This window comes from Stenella coeruleoalba (genome assembly GCF_951394435.1).
Source record: "Stenella coeruleoalba genome assembly, chromosome: X".
In the NCBI taxonomy this organism is placed as follows: domain Eukaryota; kingdom Metazoa; phylum Chordata; class Mammalia; order Artiodactyla; family Delphinidae; genus Stenella; species Stenella coeruleoalba.
The window spans coordinates 14,556,766-14,577,056 of NC_137152.1; the positions used below are offsets into that span (position 1 = coordinate 14,556,766).

The following is a 20,291-nucleotide window of genomic DNA, read 5'->3' on the forward strand; positions in this document are numbered from 1 at the left end:
CGAGGAGAGGCTGGGCCCGTGAGCCAAGGCTGCCGAGCCTGCGCGTCCGGAGCCTGTGCTCTGCAACGGGAGAGGCCACAACAGTGAGAGGCCCGCGTACCGGAAACAAAACAAAACAAAACAAAACCGTGTTTAATTGCTATGGCTGTGTGATTTTGTTGTTGCTTTGTATTCTTTGTTAAGAGAAAGGCCTAATATCAAATAGCAACAAATGAGCTTTCTGACTTCGATTTAGAGGGAAATAGTGATTTCCAAAGTAACAACTTTGGGGCTTCCCTGGTGGCGCACTGGTTGAAAGTCCGCCTGCCGATAGAGGGGACACGGATTCGTGCCCCGGTCCGGGAGGATCCCACATGCCGTGGAGCGGCTGGGCCCGTGAGCCATGGCCGCTGAGCCTGCGCGTCCGGAGCCTGTGTTCCGCAACAGGAGAGGCCACAGCGGTGAGAGGCCTGCGTACCGCAAAAAAAAAAAAAAAAAAAAAAAGTAACAACTTTGGTTTCTGGAAGTTAGTTAACAAAACATATGGATGAATACATTATGTTTTTTATTTGTTTTTTAAGACTGCTTTAAATTATTTTAGGTAAGTTGCAGTTTTAGATCTCAGTTTTAGATTTGATACTATGCCTAAAGATTAGGTTCTTGGCAGTGTAAGATCATATTATAATAATCAGATTAAGCGCACACACACACACACACACACACACACGTGAGGAAGATGTGGCAGATAAAAAATGGTGATAAGTAACAGTTGAAGAACAACTTACTGACTTGGATTTGCCCAATTACCTCGATATTGCCCAAGAGTAGTAGAAACTAGTTTCCTGATGAATAGAATCTTTCAGAGATTATGAAAGCTTGTTCAAATGTGACACATCTTAGAATTTATCCACAAACTCCACCCTGGTTTTTGAGCCAATGGTGGATGTTTTAACTTTAATCGCTAGTAATTATTACTGGTAATATTACCACTAAAATTTAAGATTAGCATTGCAAACGAAAAGAAAAAGTTTTATTTTAATTGTTAGTAATCGAAAACAGTTGAGGTAGAACAAAAACTAATTTTGTGCAAATTGGTGTTTCATAATTTGTTATTTCTTTCTAAAGTAACCTGTCCTATATCCTGAGAATCTGTCCTTCATTTAGCAAATACTTATTGAGTGTCTACGGTGTACCAAACTGTGATAGAGGCTGGATAGAGTGATACATCAAAGGGAAGTAGGCCCTGAAAGACTTTATAGGCTTGAAATGGAGGCAGAGGAGAAGTACCAGGCACTAACAGGGTAGGGGGATCTGCCATGTGGGGAGCAGGTAGGAAGGGCACGCCGAGGAGGTAACATTAAGTGGGACCTGAAGGATGAGAAGGGCATGGTTTAGTTGGGGAAATAAGTTATCGTGGCAGAAAGTGCAAATGCCCTCAGGCAAGTTGAGAGAAATAGAGGCTTTTGAAAAACCGAACCTTTTAAAGAACTGAAAGAAATCAGAAATGGCTGGAAAGTAGAGAAGCAGGTGATGACGCAGAAGTAGGCAGGGGCCAGGTCTTGAAAAGGCTTAGTAGGCCATCTGCTGGGTTTTTGAACTTGTCCTAAGTCTCCTGGCAAGCTATTGAAGGTTTTAAGCAGAAATGTGACATGAAATGAAATGCCGCAAAAAACAAGAGTTTTAGCTCAATGGAACCTTGATGATTTACCAAAAAGGTCATAATCCCTGCAAGGTAAAATATTCTTTCCTCATCTCATTAAAAATTTTGCAACTGCCTTCTTAGTTGATTGTCATTTGTGGTACTCTTTTCATTGTTTTTATAGAAATTAGCTTCAGTTTTCTAAAGGCTCCTTCTTTTCTTTTATCCTTCACCAGTCTGTTAACCTTATATAGGAATGTCATTTCTATTTATAACTGAGTTAAAATTTTTTTCTAACAGTTTTAGCTCTCTTCCATATTTAAACTTAAAACTCTTCACTGGTTTCTTTTTCCCCCAGACATCTTTAATCTGCTCAAGGTTTTAATGAAACATTTCATTAAATATCAATATTAAATTTGCTTTATTCTTTTCTTTCCCCAAATACAACATCTTATGTCTAGTTTAATATTTTTCAGCATTTATGCTATTTCATATTTTATGAAATCTCATTTGAGCACCTACAGTGTTTTTAGAGAATTTTGTTAATAATGTTTAGAATCAGTAATCTTTAGCAGGAGTACCATTTTCAAATCTGGTTCACATTCTGTGGTTTTACCACCTTTTATATTAAACTAGTCTCTGTTGAGCTTCTTACCTTCAAGTGAGCTTATGTATATAAAAGTGCTCCACAGGTTTTATTTTATATATCCTGATTTGTTTCTTTCTCCTTCTACAGTATGTATCCCTACATGCTCAGTTCAGTTTTGGAAATCTTCAACCATGCTAAGTTTTTCTTGCTTTGATGACTGAACAAGCATTCATTCAGGGCTTCCTTGGTGTAAAGTGGTTAGTTTGTGTCAGTATAAAATGACATTGTGCACTTCCCCTCCATGTATACAAAGAATAACCACAGCATCACCTCCTTCTTCAAATATTTCCTTTGAAATCTACATTTTGATGCAGTCTCTAACTTAGCTCACTTTGGCCTTGAGTTCTGAGGCTTTTCTGAACCATTTTATACCTACTCTGTATTCTTTCCTTGTTGATTTTTTTTTTTCCCCTTGTGCTGGTAACTTGAAGAATTTACAGTGGTTTTGTGTCATTACTATTTTCACTTCCTATCCAGCCCAGGACATTTATTTTTAAAGAGTTGCCTCAGTTTAGAGTTTGATGTTTTTGTGCTAGTGGTTTCTCTACCATCCACAGTGACTGCCCTTGATTTGGAGTTGTGCTTTCCAGTCTTGTCCCTCTGTGCAGGGTTGGTAAAGGAAGGCCATACTTGTCTTTCTTTGACTAACTTTATGATGAGGTGATGATTTGGGTATCTTGGTGTCACTGTGATGGTAGGTGGTAGAGATACAAAGCCAAGCTGTGGTGTTGTGCCCTTTTATAGAGTTTGTATTCCAGCAGAAGAGGCCAAAAGCAATGACTAAAGAACAGGACGATATGCACATTTAGATGGAAACACAGGGTGCTGGTACTGTAGGCCAGAAGAGGTGCACTTAACGCAGACCTAAGGGGACTGGGGAAGGTAATGATTCCTGAGTATTTGTGAAGAGTCTTAAAGGAGGCCCAGAATGTCAGGTGGAGGGAAGGGGTTTTCTGGTAGAAGGATCTAAGAGCATATGGAGCTGGGTGAATAGCAAGAAATGACGTGGATTTATATATTGCATGCCTTGCTTTGATGCTTTGACCCCAGTGACATCCCAGGACCTTGGTTTTCTTTCTTTATGGCCATTTGGCTTTTTTCTGTTCATTTTCACTTTTACTTGAGAGTATACATAGGAAATACTAAAGCCAGGAGTTTAAATAGGGGTGGGCCTTTGGTAAAATGGATAAGCAGATGGTATCAGTTTTCTACTGTAAGGCATGGAGTGTTGCCTGTTGTTGCCTGAGCATCTAGTGCATTGCCTGGCACAGAGGAAATGCTCAATAAATATTTCTCTTATGAAAGGTGCCTTTTTTCCTGCCCCCCCCATCTCCTCCTGTCAATGCCTTCTTCCTTGTTTGGTGGTTTCTCTTCTTTGTCAGTTACCTGTCTAGTGGATCTTCCTCTCTGCTCGTCCTATAGACGTGCTTGTCCTGTAGGTCTAGTCACTGGTCTCGGACATAGTTGTGTTATAATTGGATCCGTGTTAATGTATAACTAGGTGCTAATGGCTCCCTCTGTGAGACTCCTCAAACTTCTGTCGACATTTACAGTATGGTAGATGAAGGGGAAGCCAAAGTTTACAAATATAAGAATGATATTTCTTTGAATTTTTTCATGATTTGTTGCATGAATTCATAGAAGTGCTGAGTTCTGTTCCATAATAAGCTCTTGTGTGTGTGTGCATATGTGTGTTTGTATATATCTGCTTTGTACCTTACTTAACATTAAGCAAAACCAATATTTTGTGAAGATGTTTGCTTATTTATTATGTGGCTTCACCCCCAACCCCCATCACTGCTTAGGTCCCTCAGATTGGGAAGCTAGTTTAAAATGTGTTACCACATTGAGGTAAGAATATGTGTCTTACAGAAAGGCTCTCTAGGATGCAATGATTTCACCAAAGAATCTACCGTACACTAACGGTTGGTTAGTTAGATGGAGGGCTTTTAAAAAAATTATTTATTTTATTTTTAGATGCTATAGTAGACTTTTAAGTATCCTCTCTACATTTTGGTAATTTCTCATATTATAGGTCCCACTTTCCCAGAAAACTCATCCACAGTCTCTTTTACAGCTAGGATACAGGCTTGTGACCTAGGTTTGACCAGTCATTTACGCAGAGTGAGACTTGTATATAGAAGTGAGCATTGTGAGGTGGCCATCATGTGTAGTTGAACTGATGACCTGGTGATCATGTTGACAGAGGTGTTTGGTGGGGGCAGAGCTTATGGAATTCAGTCTCAAGTGGTGTTGGTGCTCAGCAGTGATAATCTTTTTTTTTTTTTTTTTAATCTTCCTATTCTCTGATCATCTGGAATTTGTGTTAGATGTCTTATATTAACTTTGGAATATTTTCAGCCATTATCTCTTCAAATATTTCTTTTGTCCCATTCTTCTATTTCTGTGATTCCAGTTACCAGTATGTTAGAACCTTTGATATTGTCCCACACCTCTTGAATGTCCTGTTTTGTTTTGTTCTGTTTTTCACGCTTTTTTCTCAGTGTTTTCGGTCGGGGTAATTTCTACTGACATCTTCAAGTTCACTGATTCTTTCCCTGGCTGAGTTGAGTCTACTAAAGAGCCCATTGAAGGCATTCTTCATTTTTCTTAACTGTATTTTTAATTTTTAGCACTTTCATTGTATTCTTTCTTATAGTTTCCATCTCTCTGCTGAGTTACCAATCTGATTTTTCATGTTCCCCTTTTGGGTTAGAGCTCGAAACATGTTACTCATAGTATTTTAACTTTGATTCTAGATATTTCCAACATCTGATTCTGTGTCTAGTTCTGACATGTTTTTTGTCTTTTCTGAGTGTTGTTTTTTCTCTGCTTTTTGTTATGCCTTGTGATTTTTTTTTATTATAACACTGACTTATTTTGTAGAACAGTAGAAACTGAGGTGCAAAAATTTTTTTTCACTTTGAAAGCAGTCACTGTTTAAAAACTGACCAGATTACAAAAATAATCATGGTAGATACCTTAGTTGATCCTTCTAATAAGCCTGTTGATCTGGTCTTCCCTGTTGCCAGCATCTCTACATTCTAATGGGTGGTCTTTTTCTTCGTTCCACCTCATGGAGAAGATAGTTTGAAGGGCCACGGGAAGTTGTTTGCTTCTTTGAAACGTTTTCCAACAGTATAGGTCTCGTGAATCAGGTCCTCCATGCAGATAATGCCATGTTTACAAAGAGATAGAGCAATCAACACATTATCTGTCAGGGCAATTCACTTGTTGATTTTGCCATAACCATGCTTGTAGATCAATTCATTTACTGACTTCAGGTTTGGATACCCCCATGCAATACATGGTTCCACAATTCTCAGCATGTTAATTGAAGCCTGTTGAGCTTCACGTGGGTGCCATTGAAGATCTGATGGAGGTGGAGAAGCTGCAACACCTTTATGGACCTTTGGGCTCACGCCACAGATATCTCTGATCCTGATGACAAATGCCAATTTGGGCTCTGCAGGTACATAGAAGTTGCTGTCTTTTCTTGTCATCCTCACTATTCAAATCTCAGTTCTGTACATCTGCCTGTATTCCTTGTGATAGTGCTTAACTTTTTCATAGATAAGCTTCCTCCTTGCCTTTCAAAGCATCTTCTGGGCATACTTCTTTCTCAGGTTCTTGATCTTAAGCTCTGTGAAATTCTTTTGCTTTTTCTTAAGGGTTTCTGGCACAGCAGGAACCTTTTTTTAATTCTCTCTTGCACCCTCCATGGTTCTAGGTGGGAAAGAGCTGAGGTGCATAATTTTTATGTCTGTAAATGGACACATCTTTCCCTGTGTTAGGCCTTTGTTTCAGGAATTTGAGTTAATCTAGTTTGGAGTTGGGCTGGTTTTAAGTTTGGTTGTTGCTGTGGTTCCTCTCAGTATACCTCAGGCTTCAAATTCTCTGATTAGGGTGGGAGGTGGTTTATTTTATTGGGTCTTCCTTCAGGACTGTGACTTAGGGTCTCCTTACATGCTCTTGATCTCCTCCTGTCCCTCTGCCAGTGGTATTATGCTGTTTACTTGTTATTGGAAGTAGGTTAGCTTAGAGGTGGGGAGTGATGGTGGGGTGTGGTCTTTTGTTCTGATTAAACCTCAGGCTTAGGCCTGCATCAATGTCCCAAGATCATGCCCCTACCCTAGCTATTGTTGTGGGCTCAGTGTGGAGTCCTGCCCCTCTCCCAGAGTAGGGTGCCCACCCCTTCCTCCGGCTGCAGTGAGTTTTCACCTGTGCTTTAAGGGTAGAAGCACTTATTGGCCTTTCTTTCACAGATAAAGGTTTTTCTTCCCTAGTGTAGGTGGGAGGGAAGGATCTGGGTGAACATCTTGCTCCTGAGACACTGCTGCAGTTCCCTTCCCTCAAGTCTGCATCGCAGTGGGCACTCCTCAGGGCTCTTTCTGTGAGTGGTTGGTGGCGTTGGTGAAGGAAGATCCTGCAGAAGGCTGGGGTCTCCCCAGTTTCTGTGACCTCCATTGGTTTCACACTGTTCCTTCAGCAAGCCACATCGGGCTTTTATCAATTTGCTTTTTATTCTAGCTGAACTCCTCTTGTCAGTGGCCACTTACAGTCTACCCTAGGTGAGCACAAGGTTGTCTCTCTCCTTGCAGGCCCTTTCTCTCCGAAGATTTTGAGCCAGTTGGTTGTTCTCTGATGGCTTTCAAGAAAGACATGAATTTGAAATTAGTACATTGTAAGGGCGGGCAGCTCTGTTCCTTCTAGCTTTCTTATTCCAGGACGGAAGACAGAAGTTTGGTTACCCTTAAAATTTTAACATGCACATTTAACTAAGTCAAAGCTTAATTATTATTCCTATCCTCCCAAATAAGACAGAGATTTTAGAATGGCTTACTTTTTAACCCTTATCCCCTCTTCCATGTTAGTTATTTATGCTTTGGCTTTGCCTTGTTGAAACCACCTTAAGTTTGTAAAATAGTGAATATTTACTCATCAATATGTTTTCAATTTTCTTTGCTCACCATTCTTTATTCACCCCATTTCTTCCTTTTGGGTTTAGTTTTCTTCTTTATAAAGAATGTTCTTAAGTAGTTCTTTCACTAAAGGCCTATTAGTAGTAAACATGGTCTTTGTGTTTCTGAAAGTGTCTTTACTTCACTTTTTCTCTTGAATGATTGTTGAGCTGGGTACAGAATTTATGTTGACAATTGATAATGTTATTCTCTTGTCTTTTGACAAGTTTTGTTTGTTAATGAGAAGCCTTTAGTCAGTTCAGGTATAATTTCTTTGTAGGTAAGTAATTATCTTTTCTTTTGGGCTACCTTTAAGATTTTTTCCTTGTTTTTGACTTTTTGCGGTTTCTTTGCGATACCTCTAGATGTGGATTTGTTTTTAGTTATCCTGCTTTTTTTTTTTTTTTGCGGTACACGGGCCTCTCACTGTTGCGGATAGACTCTCAGAGTCTCCCTTTTGATTTTTAAATTTTTCTCTGCCCATTATCTTATTCCTAAGGTTCTCGTCCTAGAAAACCTTCCCTGAACCAGTTGTCCACTCCTCTCTTAGCTACCTAACCTCTCTTCCCCTTCTTCTGTAAACATCTGGGTGTGGTCTATACATACTCTATCCATTTCTCATCCACTTCTCACACTTCAGCTCGATCTCTGACTTCCCAGTCTCACATTACTTAAACTGTTTTTGCTGAGATCTCCCGTAACGTCTTGTTTGTTGCATCTAGTGGATTCATTCAATCCTAATTTTACTTGACATTTCTGTTGCACCTGACACTGTTAGTCACTGTCTCCTTGAAGCAGTGTGTTTCCTTTGCATCCTTGTTCTCCATGTCTTTCTCTTACACTTTTTTCTCTGCATTCTCTGTGGGCTTGTCTCGATCCACTTACTCCTTACACACTACTGTTACCTGGGCTTGACTTCTTGGCCAAGTATTATCCTAGGTCATTGTCTCAATTACACCCACAGTTTCAGTTCTACTTACATGCAGATGTATTTCTAAATTTCTAAATTCTTTCCTGTTTTTTCACTATATGCCTTCAGACTCATTCTTAATAACCTGCTGGAAAGCTACACCTGACTATTCTACAGGAACCTTATACTCAGGATGTCTAATATGAAGTACAGCATACTTTCCTCAAACTTGCTCTTCCTCCTTAATTAAAAAAACAAAACAAAACTCTGTTAATGGTTCCACCATCCACCGAGGCTCCTAAGGTGGATAGTTGGGTCTTATCCAACTCAAATATATTATCTACAGTTGCTAGTATGATATAAAACGTGATTTTGATTATGAAACTGATCTGCTTGAAAGCCTGCAGTGGTGCTCTGTTGCTGACAAGAGGAGAAAGTTAGGAGAAAGTCTGATCTCCTTTTATCTGGCTCATCAGGCTCTCCTTGGTGTGTTCTCTGCCTGCCTACCTCTCCAGCCGCACGTCCTTTTCTTGTTTGCCTCAAACACTGCGCTCTCCAGCATGTAGAGTTCTCCATAAAATTGTTTCAAACTTGGTATCTTTGCTTGTGCTGTCTCCTTTCTGTGGAACGCAGTGTCTACTGCAGACTGTGTGGGTTGCTAGCTCTCAGGTTGGTGGGACTCCCTATTCCTCATGGAAGCTGCAGTTAATTGACATCTTTCCCTACTTCTCTGGCCTCAGTGTTACTGAGGAGTATTCCTTGTCTGAACTATCATTTTGGAGAGCCAGGACTGGGTAAATGCTGGCATCAGTCCTACTGAAAGAAGGTGGGGAGTGGGCACAGGTAGAGGTGTTTCACAGCTCTTCAGTTATGTGGTTTACTATTAAGCCATTTCTTTTCTTAGTCCCGATCTCAACCTGCTTCATAGCTCCTTGGAATTCCTCAGAGATCTGTCTGCTGTGAGCCCTCCTATATTCTCAGGGCTGCTCTGGGTTTATTTTTATATTTCTTTTGCCTATTTCAGGGGGTTTTAGTGTGGGAGGAAAGGTAAACGCATGTGTCTGGTTAGCCATTTTAAAGCAGAACTACAGTGCCTTATACTACATGTGGTTTCTCATTTTTCTCTGTTGTAGACATCATGGCAAAGAATGTCCTTTTTTTTAAATTTTCATTTTAATTTTTGGCCACACCACGTGGCTTGTGATCTTAGTTCCCCGATCAGGGATTGAACCTGCTCCCTCCGCAGTGAAAGCGCAGCGTCCTAACCACTGGACCGCCAGGGAATTCCCGAATTTTTTTTTTTTTTTTAGCGGTACGCGGGCCTCTCACCGTTGCGGCCCCTCCCGTTGCGGAGCACAGGCTCCAGACACGCAGGCCCAGCGGCCATGGCTCACGGGGCCAGCCGCTCCGGGGCACGAACCCGCATCCCCTGCCTCGGCAGGCGGACTCCCAACCACTGCACCACCAGGGAAGCCCTTTTTCTTGTTTTTAAACCATGGTATTCCAAAAACCTTTTGGTCTTTAAACTGTGTTATTTTATTTGAGCACAGAACACTTGAAAGGTTGGTGTGCCACGTTTAATCCATTACATTTCTGGGAGAATAGTTATTAGCTCCATTTTATACGTGGGGGCCCTGAAGGGTGTTCTGCCCAGCTTCTGGCTGGGGTAAAAATAGGATATGTTGGGATGTAGAAGAATGCTAACGACTGTATTTCCAGCCTCAGTAAGTGCTGAATAAATATTTGTTGAATGAATGAATCGTCTTTTATTAAATGATATGTTAAGCCCACTCCTAAATCGCATCTCTGCTTCTTACTGTTTTACTTTTCCCCTTTTATATTTTATGCTGTGAAAGTGGTTAAATAAGCTTTAAAATTCAATGGTTGGTACGCAAGACATTGCAAGTTGGAAGACAAATGCTACTCTGTTTTAGTCATAATGAAAAAAGGCTCAAGTGGAGATTCTGTGCTGATCTGATTTTATTTTTTTCCAATTTAATTTTTTGTCCTGGTGCTGATTCTTTGCAAGACCACCTTTCTGGTTCCTGTAACAGCTCCAAGGGGCTTCCCAAGGTTTGGGGCTAGGGTAAATGGCCCAATTCGTTGTACTCTAAGGATGACTCTGCTGTTAACAGTCAGGTTTTTCATATAATCTCTAGTAAAGAAGGAAAAATTAGCAATTATAGTTAGGCTCTGGAGATTTGAGGGGGACAGTTTTTAATGGATGAACTAGCAAATATACAAACTTTAATGGAATAAGTGATTAACATGTCAGAGTTTGCTGTGTATTTAGCTTTCTGTAGTTGGTTGGCTTAGATAGTGAAATAAGGGTTCTTAGTAAAAATGATAAGACCCTGGAAAGGATTGGTGGTGGGACATCCATGGACTTACTGCAGAGTAGTGTTAACACACGCATCTTCTTCACTGTGCACATGGAACACTCCATTTATTTATTTGACATCTTTATTGGAGTATAATTGCTTTACAATGTTGTGTTAGTTTCTGCTGTATAACAAAGTGAATCAGCTATATGTATACATGTATGCCCATATCCCCTCCCTCTTGCGTCTCCCTCCCACCCTCCCTATCCCACCCCTCTAGGGGATCACAAAGCACTGAGCTGATCTCCCTGTGCTATGCAGCTGCTTCCCACTAGCTAGCTATTTTACATTTGGTAGTGTATGTATGTCAGTGCTACTCTCTCACTTCGTCCCAGCTTACCCTTCCCCCTCCCCGTGTCCTCAAGTCCATTCTCTACGTCTGCATCTTTATTCGTGTCCTGCCCCTAGGTTCATCAGAACCATTTTTTTTTTTTTTAGATTCCATATATATGTGTTAGCACATGGTATTTGTTTTTCTCTTTCTGACTTACTTCACTCTGTATGACAGACTCTAGGTTCATCCACCTCACTACAAATAACTAAATTTCGTTTCGTTTTATGGCTGAGTAATAAATACTCCATTGTATATACGTGCCACATCTTCTTTATCCCTTCACCTGTCGATGGACACTTAGGTTGCTTCCATGTCCTGGCTATGGTAAACAGTGCTGCAGTGAACGTTGTGGTACATGACTCTTTTTGAATTATGGTTTTCTCAGTGTATATGCCCAGTAGTGGGATTGCTGGGTCATGTGGTAGTTCTATTTTTAGTTTTTTAAGGAACCTCCATACTGTTCTCCATAGTGGCTGTAGCAATTTACATTCCCATATACAGTGCAGGAGGGTTCCCTTTTCTCCACACCCGCTCCAGCATTTATTGCTTTTCGATTTGAACACTCCATTTAGTCTTAAGCTTGCTAAATTCATTTATTTTTACAAATTTCATGGGTAGACCTGTTCATCGCATTTTTGGTTTTCCCACTCCATTTTTCTTCTTAGGATGCATTCAGCGAGGCTTACAGACAACTATTGTCTTGTAAAATAATGTCATAGGTAAAAATATGCCTTTGGGGGTTGGAAAAATCCTTGGTTTGATTCTGGCCTTGATACTTCCTAGCTGTGTGACCAAGGACAAGGTACTAATGACTTTGGAACTGTTTTCTTATCTTTTAAAAGTATTAGGATTAAATGTGATAACGTATATAAAAATACTTAGCATCGTGCCAATGTATGGACGTGCTCCAAAAGCATGGTTTTAAGCCCTGTGGCTTATCTGTTAAGGATGTAGCATAATGGCTAAGTGTGGGGATTCTGGAGCTTGACTGCCTGGGTTTCATCCAGTTCTGCCATTTACTGGTTCTTAGTCTCCTTATTGGTAAAATGAAGTTTCTGGTAGTAAAGGACCATAAAGGGTTCTTGTGAGGATGAAACAAATTAATGTAAATAAAGCTGCTAGCAGATCAGTGCTTAGCACAAAAGTGCTGTTTATTTTAACTGTTGTTATTGTTTTATCACATTTGAAAACCCGGTAGGCCACCAGATTTTATTTGAAATATTTTGTTCTACTGGAATTTTTTGCTTCTCTTTATAATTTCAAACTCTATGAGAGCAGGGCCCGGTCTGTTTTGTTCACTACTGTATTGCTAACATCTGGTATAGTGACTGGCATAGAGCAGTGGTCCACAACCTTTTTGGCACCAGGGACCAGTTTCGTGGAAGACAATTTTTCCATGGGCGGGGTGGGGGGATGGTTCAGGCGGTAATGTGAGTGATGGGGGGGATGGTTCAGATGCGGGGGATGGTTGAGGTGGTAATGTGTAATGCAAGCGATGGGGGGCGGCTTCGCTCGCTTGCCCGCCACGCACCTCCTGCTGTGCGGCCCAGTTCCTAACAGGCCGTGGACCAGGGGCTTGGGGACCCCTGGCATAGAGTACTTATTCAGTAAACATTTGTGGAATGAATGAATAAATGGATGATGAATGTTCCATTTTCCTTGACTTGTGTTTGCCAATATTCTAACTCAAGTAGTTTTTTCATTAAGTCCCTGTTTAAAAAAAAAAATGTGTAATAAGACTTGTATAAGTTCCCAGTGTTTACAGATTGAAATCCAAGTTTCTTAGCTTTGCATTAAAAAACCTATGGAATCTAACTGTACCCAGGTTTCTTCTCTTTTAGAATGTGGAGTTTTGACCAGATATCTTTTTCTATCGCATTTCAAGTGTATGAATCTCTGGGATGTGAATTAATTCACTGCATTGTTGCGATACCCAGTCACTGAAGTGGTAAACATAAGAGCACTTTGCAAGTTATACAATATTACTATCATCATTCATAGTAATCCTCAAGTGTTTTTAGTCCAGTTTTGCTGGAAATGCCCACCCCTCTTGCTCAGTTAACTGTAACCCCACCCATTTTTCTAGACCTAGTTCAAATCCTCTTTCTTGTGTGAAACACAACCTCCCCACTCTAAAACAAGCACTCTTTTCTTTGAACATTTATAGCCACTGTGATCAGTATAGTTCATTTGGTAATCATGCATCTGAATCAGTTGATCTTGCCCTGTTGTCTTGATGTATTAACTAGGATCTTGAAATGTTTAACTCTTAATGAAACCAGTAAGTTTATTGAACACCTATATTACCCTTATGTCCGGGCACAGAGTTTTCATGTATTAATTTGGGTTTTCACAATTGAATTGTAAGATGCTGTTAAAACATAAACTGAGGCATGTTAAAATTTTTGAGAGAAAAAATCAATTTGAACTGGACAGTGCCAAGCAGGGAGTATTAGGAGTCCTTGGCTGACAGGAGCCAGGGAAAAGTTTTATACAGAGAAGGTGTGGTGGCAAAGGAAGGAAATTATTTGATTGCCTATAGCTTAAAGCCTAGTTGGCTGTTTGTGATTGGCTGTCCCTAGGTTTCGATTTCATAAACTTGAGGCATTTACAGGCTTAGGTTTTGCCTACAGAGGCCACCAAGGCATTAGAGCCATCTCAGTCTAGTAGCCTCCTTGTTTCATTAATTTAACACTACTTTAAGAATGAAGACTATGATATGTACTTCCTGGTTTCATGAATGATTCCTTTATTTTTCAAATTTTTATCTATTTATTTATTTGGCTGCACTGGGTCTTAGTTGTGGCATGAGGGATCTTTTTGTTGTGGCGGGTGGGCTCTTAGTTGTGGTGCGTGGGCTTCTCTCTAGTTGCGATGCTCAGGTTTCTCTCTAGTTGTGGCATGTGGGTTTTCTCTTCTCTGGTTTTGGCGCGTGGGCTCCAGGGCACGTGGGCTCTGTAGTTGTGGCACGTGGGCTCTGTAGTTGTGGCACGTGGGCTCCAGAGTGCGTGGGCTCTGTAGTTTGTGGCATGCGGGCTCTCTAGTTGAGGCATGCGAGCTCAGTAGTTGTGGCATGCTGTGGCACGTGGACTTAGTTGCCCCACGGCATGTGGGATCTTAGTTCCCAGACCAGGGATTGAACCCACATCCCCTGCATTGGAAGGCGGATTCTTTACCACTGGACCACCAGGGAAGTCCCTGAATGACTCCTTTATACATAACAAAACGTGGCATTGGGTGATTACATAGTTGATGTTTCATTAATGTTAAAATTGAGTTGCAAATATCATTCTCCTTTTCAGAACCAGTCTAGCATTTGTGATACTTGGATTTTTGTTAATATTGGTTCATATTTATATTTTCCTCTTTGTTTTCAAATACATTGACTTATTTCTTACTTATTTCTCCTCCACCAAGGTAGAAATGTTATCTTTCCTTAAATTGTTTACCTTGAATTTTCACGGATCCTTTTGGACAACTACCATTTCTCTCATATGTTATCTTTGTAAGATTTATCTCTGCAGTAATTTACTGAGGTCATTTAGTTTTACTTTCTGAACATCAAGATCAAAAGAAAAAATGTTAATAGAATTTTCATTATCCATAACGAATTTGGTTTTTAAAAGTGGTTTGAGGTTCAAACCAATAGCAGTCTAGCACCAGTTGAGGCTATTTTGAAGAGGCAGTTAATACTCCTGGGGTTTTCTGAAAGAGGTGGCCTTTGTACAGAGACTTTAGTAAGTGTTGGCAAGGTGTTTCTGGTGGGAACCCCCTTATTTGGTGGATTGAAGTCAATTATTGGAAAGTTAATTTTTAAAATTATTAAAGTTCTGAGTGATAAGAATGCACATACAACAGAAATATTTTGCCATAAAGCATGTTTCCTTGCCAATATTTTGATGTAGGGCCAAGGCTTTATTTTGAGTATGGGTCAGCTGACTGAAGTTCTGTGTCATCTCTCTTGTAGGAATCCGTCCTGTCTGTGCAGTAGGTCCAGTTTTGATTTCTTGAAAGTGGAGCAATAATTTAGACAATTTATGAAACCATTTAGTGCAGGATTATAGATTTTAGCAGATACTTTCCTCCTTTTAATATTATCTAACTCAGATCTAATTTGACAGCCACATTTTTAAAGTGACATCATTTTTATTGAATCTTGCCATAGCATCCAACCTAATTTTCACAGAACTATAACCTTCTTTTAATTGGCTTATATACTGTTTAGTTGAAAACCATATCATGGTTACCACAAGAGGAGTGGACAAATATCAGTAGTTTTGGGGAAGAAATGCAAGTGACTTCTGGATGCCAGGCATGCAGCTCAATTTAAGTGAGCAGAAGTGTGAAGCTGAACTAAAACAGTTACCTATTAGCCAGAAACATTTTGTACTGTAGGCATCAGCTGGTCTGTTTTACAAAGGTAATGAGGAGTTGGTAACTGTTAGGTCTGTTAAGTGACATGCTGGAGGCCAATAGAGCTTGAGTGCACAGAGCAAATGAACTTTTGTAGTACCTTTCATACTTTTCAGAAAGACCATTTTCCATCAATATCATGCTTTTTTTTTTTTTTTTTTTTACAATATAACAGAGATAACTGAATTACTCAAGAGTGCTTGGAGAAAATCACTCTGTTCAAATAAGATTGCCGTGAAGCCTCTTCCCCAAGTAGTTTCCCCCCTTTCCCAGACATAGGTAGTTTCTACCTCTTCTGGGCCTGTAAAACACCTCACATATACCTTTTTTTTTTTTTTTTTTCTCACGGTACGCGGGCCTCTCACTGTCATGGCCTCTCCCGTTGCGGAGCACAGGCTCCGGACGCGCAGGCTCAGCGGCCATGGCTCACGGGCCCAGCCGCTCCGTGGCACGTGGGATCTTCCCGGACCGGGGCACGAACCCATGCCCCCTGCATCGGGCAGGCGGACTCTCAACCACTGCACCACCAGGGAAGCCCTCACATATACGTTTTTGCATTTCTCATATGTGGTTAATTCACCTACCTGTTCTCTTCTATAAGCTCTTCCTGTAAGGAGCTTCTGTACAGCATGTCTGATCCATAGTTGGTGCCCAACAAATTGAATAAAAGAGAAGTTGTGGCCATTTAAACAGATGATACAACCCAATCTCCCTGAGATGTGGTTTTCACTGATGTGCCATAGAAAGTAAGCCATCATTATCTATAAATAAAGTCCGGAAGAGATTTTAGTATAGTTATATTCAGTTGAGTGTATTATATTCTATATGTCCAAGATACTGTGTTATGTCCACAAAGGTACTGAGTTTAAGAATACATGGTTCTTGCTGGAGAGGATGTGGAGAAAAGGGAACCCTCCTGCACTGTTGGGGGGAATGTAAGTTGGTGCAGCCACTGTGGAGAACTGTATGGAGGTTCTTTAAAAAACTAAAAATAGAATTACCATATGATTCAGCAATCCTACTTCTGGGCATATATCTGGACAAAACTATAACTCAAAAAGATACATGCACACCTATGTTCATAGCAGCGCTATTTACAATAGCCAAGACATGGAAACAACCGAATGTCCATCAACAGATGAATGGATAAAGAAGATGTGGTGTGTTTATGTATATATATATATATATATATATATATATATACACACACACATACACGATGGAATACTACTCAGCCATAAAAAAGAATGAAATAATGCCATTTGCAGCAACATGGATGGACCTAGAGATTATCATACTAAGTGAAGTAAGTCAGAGAGACAAATACTATATGATATCACTTATATGTGGAATCTAAAATATGACACAAATGAATCTATCTGTGAAACAGAAACAGACTCATAGACATAGAGAACAAACTTGTGGGTGCCATGGGGGTGGGATGGATTGGGAGTTTGGGATTAGCAAATGCAAACTGTTATATATATGTATAACCAAATCACTTTATTGTACACCAGAAACTAACACAACATTGGGAATCAACTATACTTCAATTAAAAAATAATAATACATGGTTCTTGTCTGTGCACGTGTATCCTAATAGCACAATGGTAATTTATGGAGAGGCAAAATTAATTGGAGCCTGGAGGAATCTGAGCAGTTTGAGAGTAGGTAGAACCTGAACTGGGCTGTGGATGGTAACAACAATTAGGGCTTTTTGGCACGTATTTACTACTTTATGGCATTTGATAGTCTGGATCTCCTTCAAACTGTCTTTCCTTCTTCTGTCACACACTCCCAGTCTTCCTATTCCCATTTTTAGTCTCCTCCCTCTTCAGTATCTGTGTTTTCTTTAACATTCTACCTTTGGCCGCCTTCCTCTTTCTGTCCTTGCGGTAATGCTTTATTGTTTTAACCCTAACCCTGCGCTTCTGGAAATATGCTTTTCTCTCTTCTGCACATCCACAACACTTCATAAGTGTCCCTTTTACAGCATTTCTCTCTCTCTCTCTTTTTTTTCCACTATAGTTGTATACATACATTCCCTCTACTGGACTGTAGCTTCTGAGAGCAATTTGCATCTTTGCAGTTCTTAAAGTATCTAGTATATAGTTTGGTGAGTAGTAAGTGCCACATATCTTTCTTTTAAACTTCTTTCCCCAAACTCAGCCCCTCTTCCAGACTTTCCTTTTTCTGTTCATAGTACTAGAGTTCTTCCTTTAATTCCACATTCTGGTTAGCAAGTTCTGCTGCTTCTGTCCTCAAAGTGTTATTCATAGCCACACCATTCTTTCCACTCTCATGCCAATTAAAAAAACAAATATTGAGGGTGTATTACATTCTGAGCACTGTGTAGGTGCTGGAAATACAAATATTACAGATCCTATCCCTTGTTGTTAGAATACTGGTGGGGCAGAGAGAGACACAGTCTGGTACTATCGAGACTATGTATGTCAAACCCTTCTCTGTGCTGGGTGCTACTGTAACACAGACCTATTACAGTCCTTTTCCATAGGCTGCTTGCTCACCCCCAAGGGGAAGAGGCCTAGAAAGTACAGCTACTGGATTTCCTCCCAGGCTTTAGCCTTCTTTTTTCTTCTTCCTCCTTCCTTTTTAAGATTTCACATATAAGTGATAGCATACAGTGTTTATTTCACTTAGCATAATGCCCTTCAGTTTCATCCAAGTTGTTGCAAATAGCAGGATTTTCTTCCTTCTTCCTCCTTCATCTCCCTTCTTTCTCCTTCACCCTCCTCTTCCTTTTGGTTCCTGCCTTTGTAACTTGACTGTGTTGAGTGCTGTGTTCCTGTTGCCTTTTGCCATGGGAACTTGTGTTCTTTGCATGTCATTGATATCATTAGCTACTGTTTGAGGGCTTACAGTGTGAAGTGTGTAGTAGAATGAAAAACAAGACCCATTTGAAATGCTACTAGTTAAATTCAGCAAGTTTCAAACTGAGCTCTTTTTTTGTTTGTTTTTATTAGTTATCAGTTTCATACATATTAGTGTATATATGTCAATCCCAATCTCCCAATTCATCCCAGCATGACCCCTGCGCCTCCCCGTCTGCTTTCCCCGCCTTAGTGTCCATACGTTTTTCTCTACATCTGTGTCTCTATTTCTGCCTTGCAACCCAGTTCATCTGTACCATTTTTCTAGATTCCACATATATGCATTAATATACGATATTTATCAAACTGAGTTCTTGGTACCTGCAAAGTTCTATTCTAGGCATCTCCATATCCAAAGGCCAATAAGTCTCCCATAATCCTAGTCTAATTGATATGGAGACGCATATAATGCTACAAAACCAAATATATTGTCACTAGAATTACAAATAAAGGGCTGTGGGGCTTCTGTATCACAGCATATCACATCCTCTTTGGGTTGCAGAGAGGGGAAGACACTCATATATGACTTCAGGTAGAGGGGTTGCTGTATGAAGTCAATCAATGAAAGAATGTCAGCTGTGGTGGTTGTGTATGCCTGGGGAAGGGAATTGCTTGATGGAGTCATGGAGCAGGAAAGTATCAATATAATCTATACCACGTGGTTCTCAGAGTGTGGTCCCAGACCATCAGCATCAGCATCACCTGGAAACCTGTTAGAAATGCAAATTTTGGGGCACCACTCCAGACCTACTGAACCAGAAACTCTGGGAGTTGATCCCAGAAATCTGGGTTTTAACAAGCCCTCCAGGTGGTTATGATGTGCTGAAGTTTGAGAACCACTGGTCTACACTTGCTTGGTCAGAGAAAAGTCAGTTGCCCTTCGCTTGAAGAGTAGGGTTTAAGAAAAGCAGTGATGAGAACAAAAAGACAGGATTACAATAGAGACCTTGAATACTAGAGTAGGAGTATGTAGGGGCCCCCCAGGGAACCATTTCAGTTAAGGAAGGGACCTTCAGGGGGCTTGCTTTAGGAAGAGTGAGCTGACAGACTTTTATACGGTGAATTAAAACTAAAAGATAATTGGAAGTGGTGAAGTAAATTAGGGGAGGAGTAGCCTTGGGAAATGAAAGGAAACCACTGCCAAGGAGCAATGTGGCTGGATAAGCCTTGACAGCCACCTGGGTAAGTGTCCGGACAAAGGTAACTGCCTCAGAATAAGCTGAGGCTTTGAACCTGGTGTTGGGAGAGCATGGTGGTGCCTTCTGACACACTGTGGGCAGAGGGTAGAGATGCCACATGGTATGGGAAGTGGGATATGGGGGAAGGTAATTTTTGCTAAAAATAAGAATAGCTTCTTCCCCAGAATGATACAGGCTCAGTGTAAGAAACTCCATAAGGGAAGGTGAGGGCGAAAGCAAAATCATTTCCAATCTCACCTTCCAGTGAAAAGCAATACGTTTTTCTATTTAAATACCTGAGTATCCATTTGCTTATTTAATTAAACTCAGTGTTTTATACATAGAATTATACAATCCTAAAAACAGAATTCCTTAGGTAAATTGATCTTGAACACCTGTCAGTGTTACACACATGAGTGTACCCAGGTCAGTGTGTGTTTGGAAATTGATGAATTTTATATTTGAGAAACAAAAGGTTTATATAAGCAGCTGATTGTTAAAGACTGCAGTTTCATTTCACATGGTCATCAAAAGTCCTGTCCATATCATTTATTACAGAGGAAATCTGGCGCAGAACAGTCTCAGATGTCTGGTATGCCAACATTAGTCTAGGGAGAAGAACCCCAGCTAACTCTGTGTGTGTGTGTGTGTGTGTGTGCGTGCATTTTTCTTTTTGTAATATGCCACAATTTTTATTGCAACCTGGCCATTTTTGTGAGGGTGGGGAGTTTGATCTCAAAAACAGTGTTCCATTTAAGGCTCTTTTATACAGAAATTGCCATCATGACTGATATTCAAAATATCTTTAGTGTTGGAAGACTTACATGGTAAACATAAAACTCCTACACTTATTCAGTAGTGTACACTCGATGGAAAACAAAAAGGCATTAATAACAGCTATTTCTTTTGAGAAGATGTGCAGTGGTTAAGGATCCGCCTGCCAGTGCAGGGGACAC

General features: G+C 40.3%; 1 protein-coding gene and 1 pseudogene across 5 annotated transcripts in view; one reads left to right on the top strand and one right to left on the bottom strand.

Moving 5' to 3' along the window:
- CDKL5 (cyclin dependent kinase like 5) overlaps positions 1–20,291 on the top strand; it is a 250,077-nt gene that overhangs the window by 73,805 nt on the left and 155,981 nt on the right. The gene's annotated exons all lie outside the window — the stretch shown is intronic.
- On the bottom strand, positions 5,250–5,989 carry LOC307180123 (large ribosomal subunit protein uL30-like; annotated as a pseudogene). The gene has a single exon. The product of its transcript is annotated as a large ribosomal subunit protein uL30-like (transcript).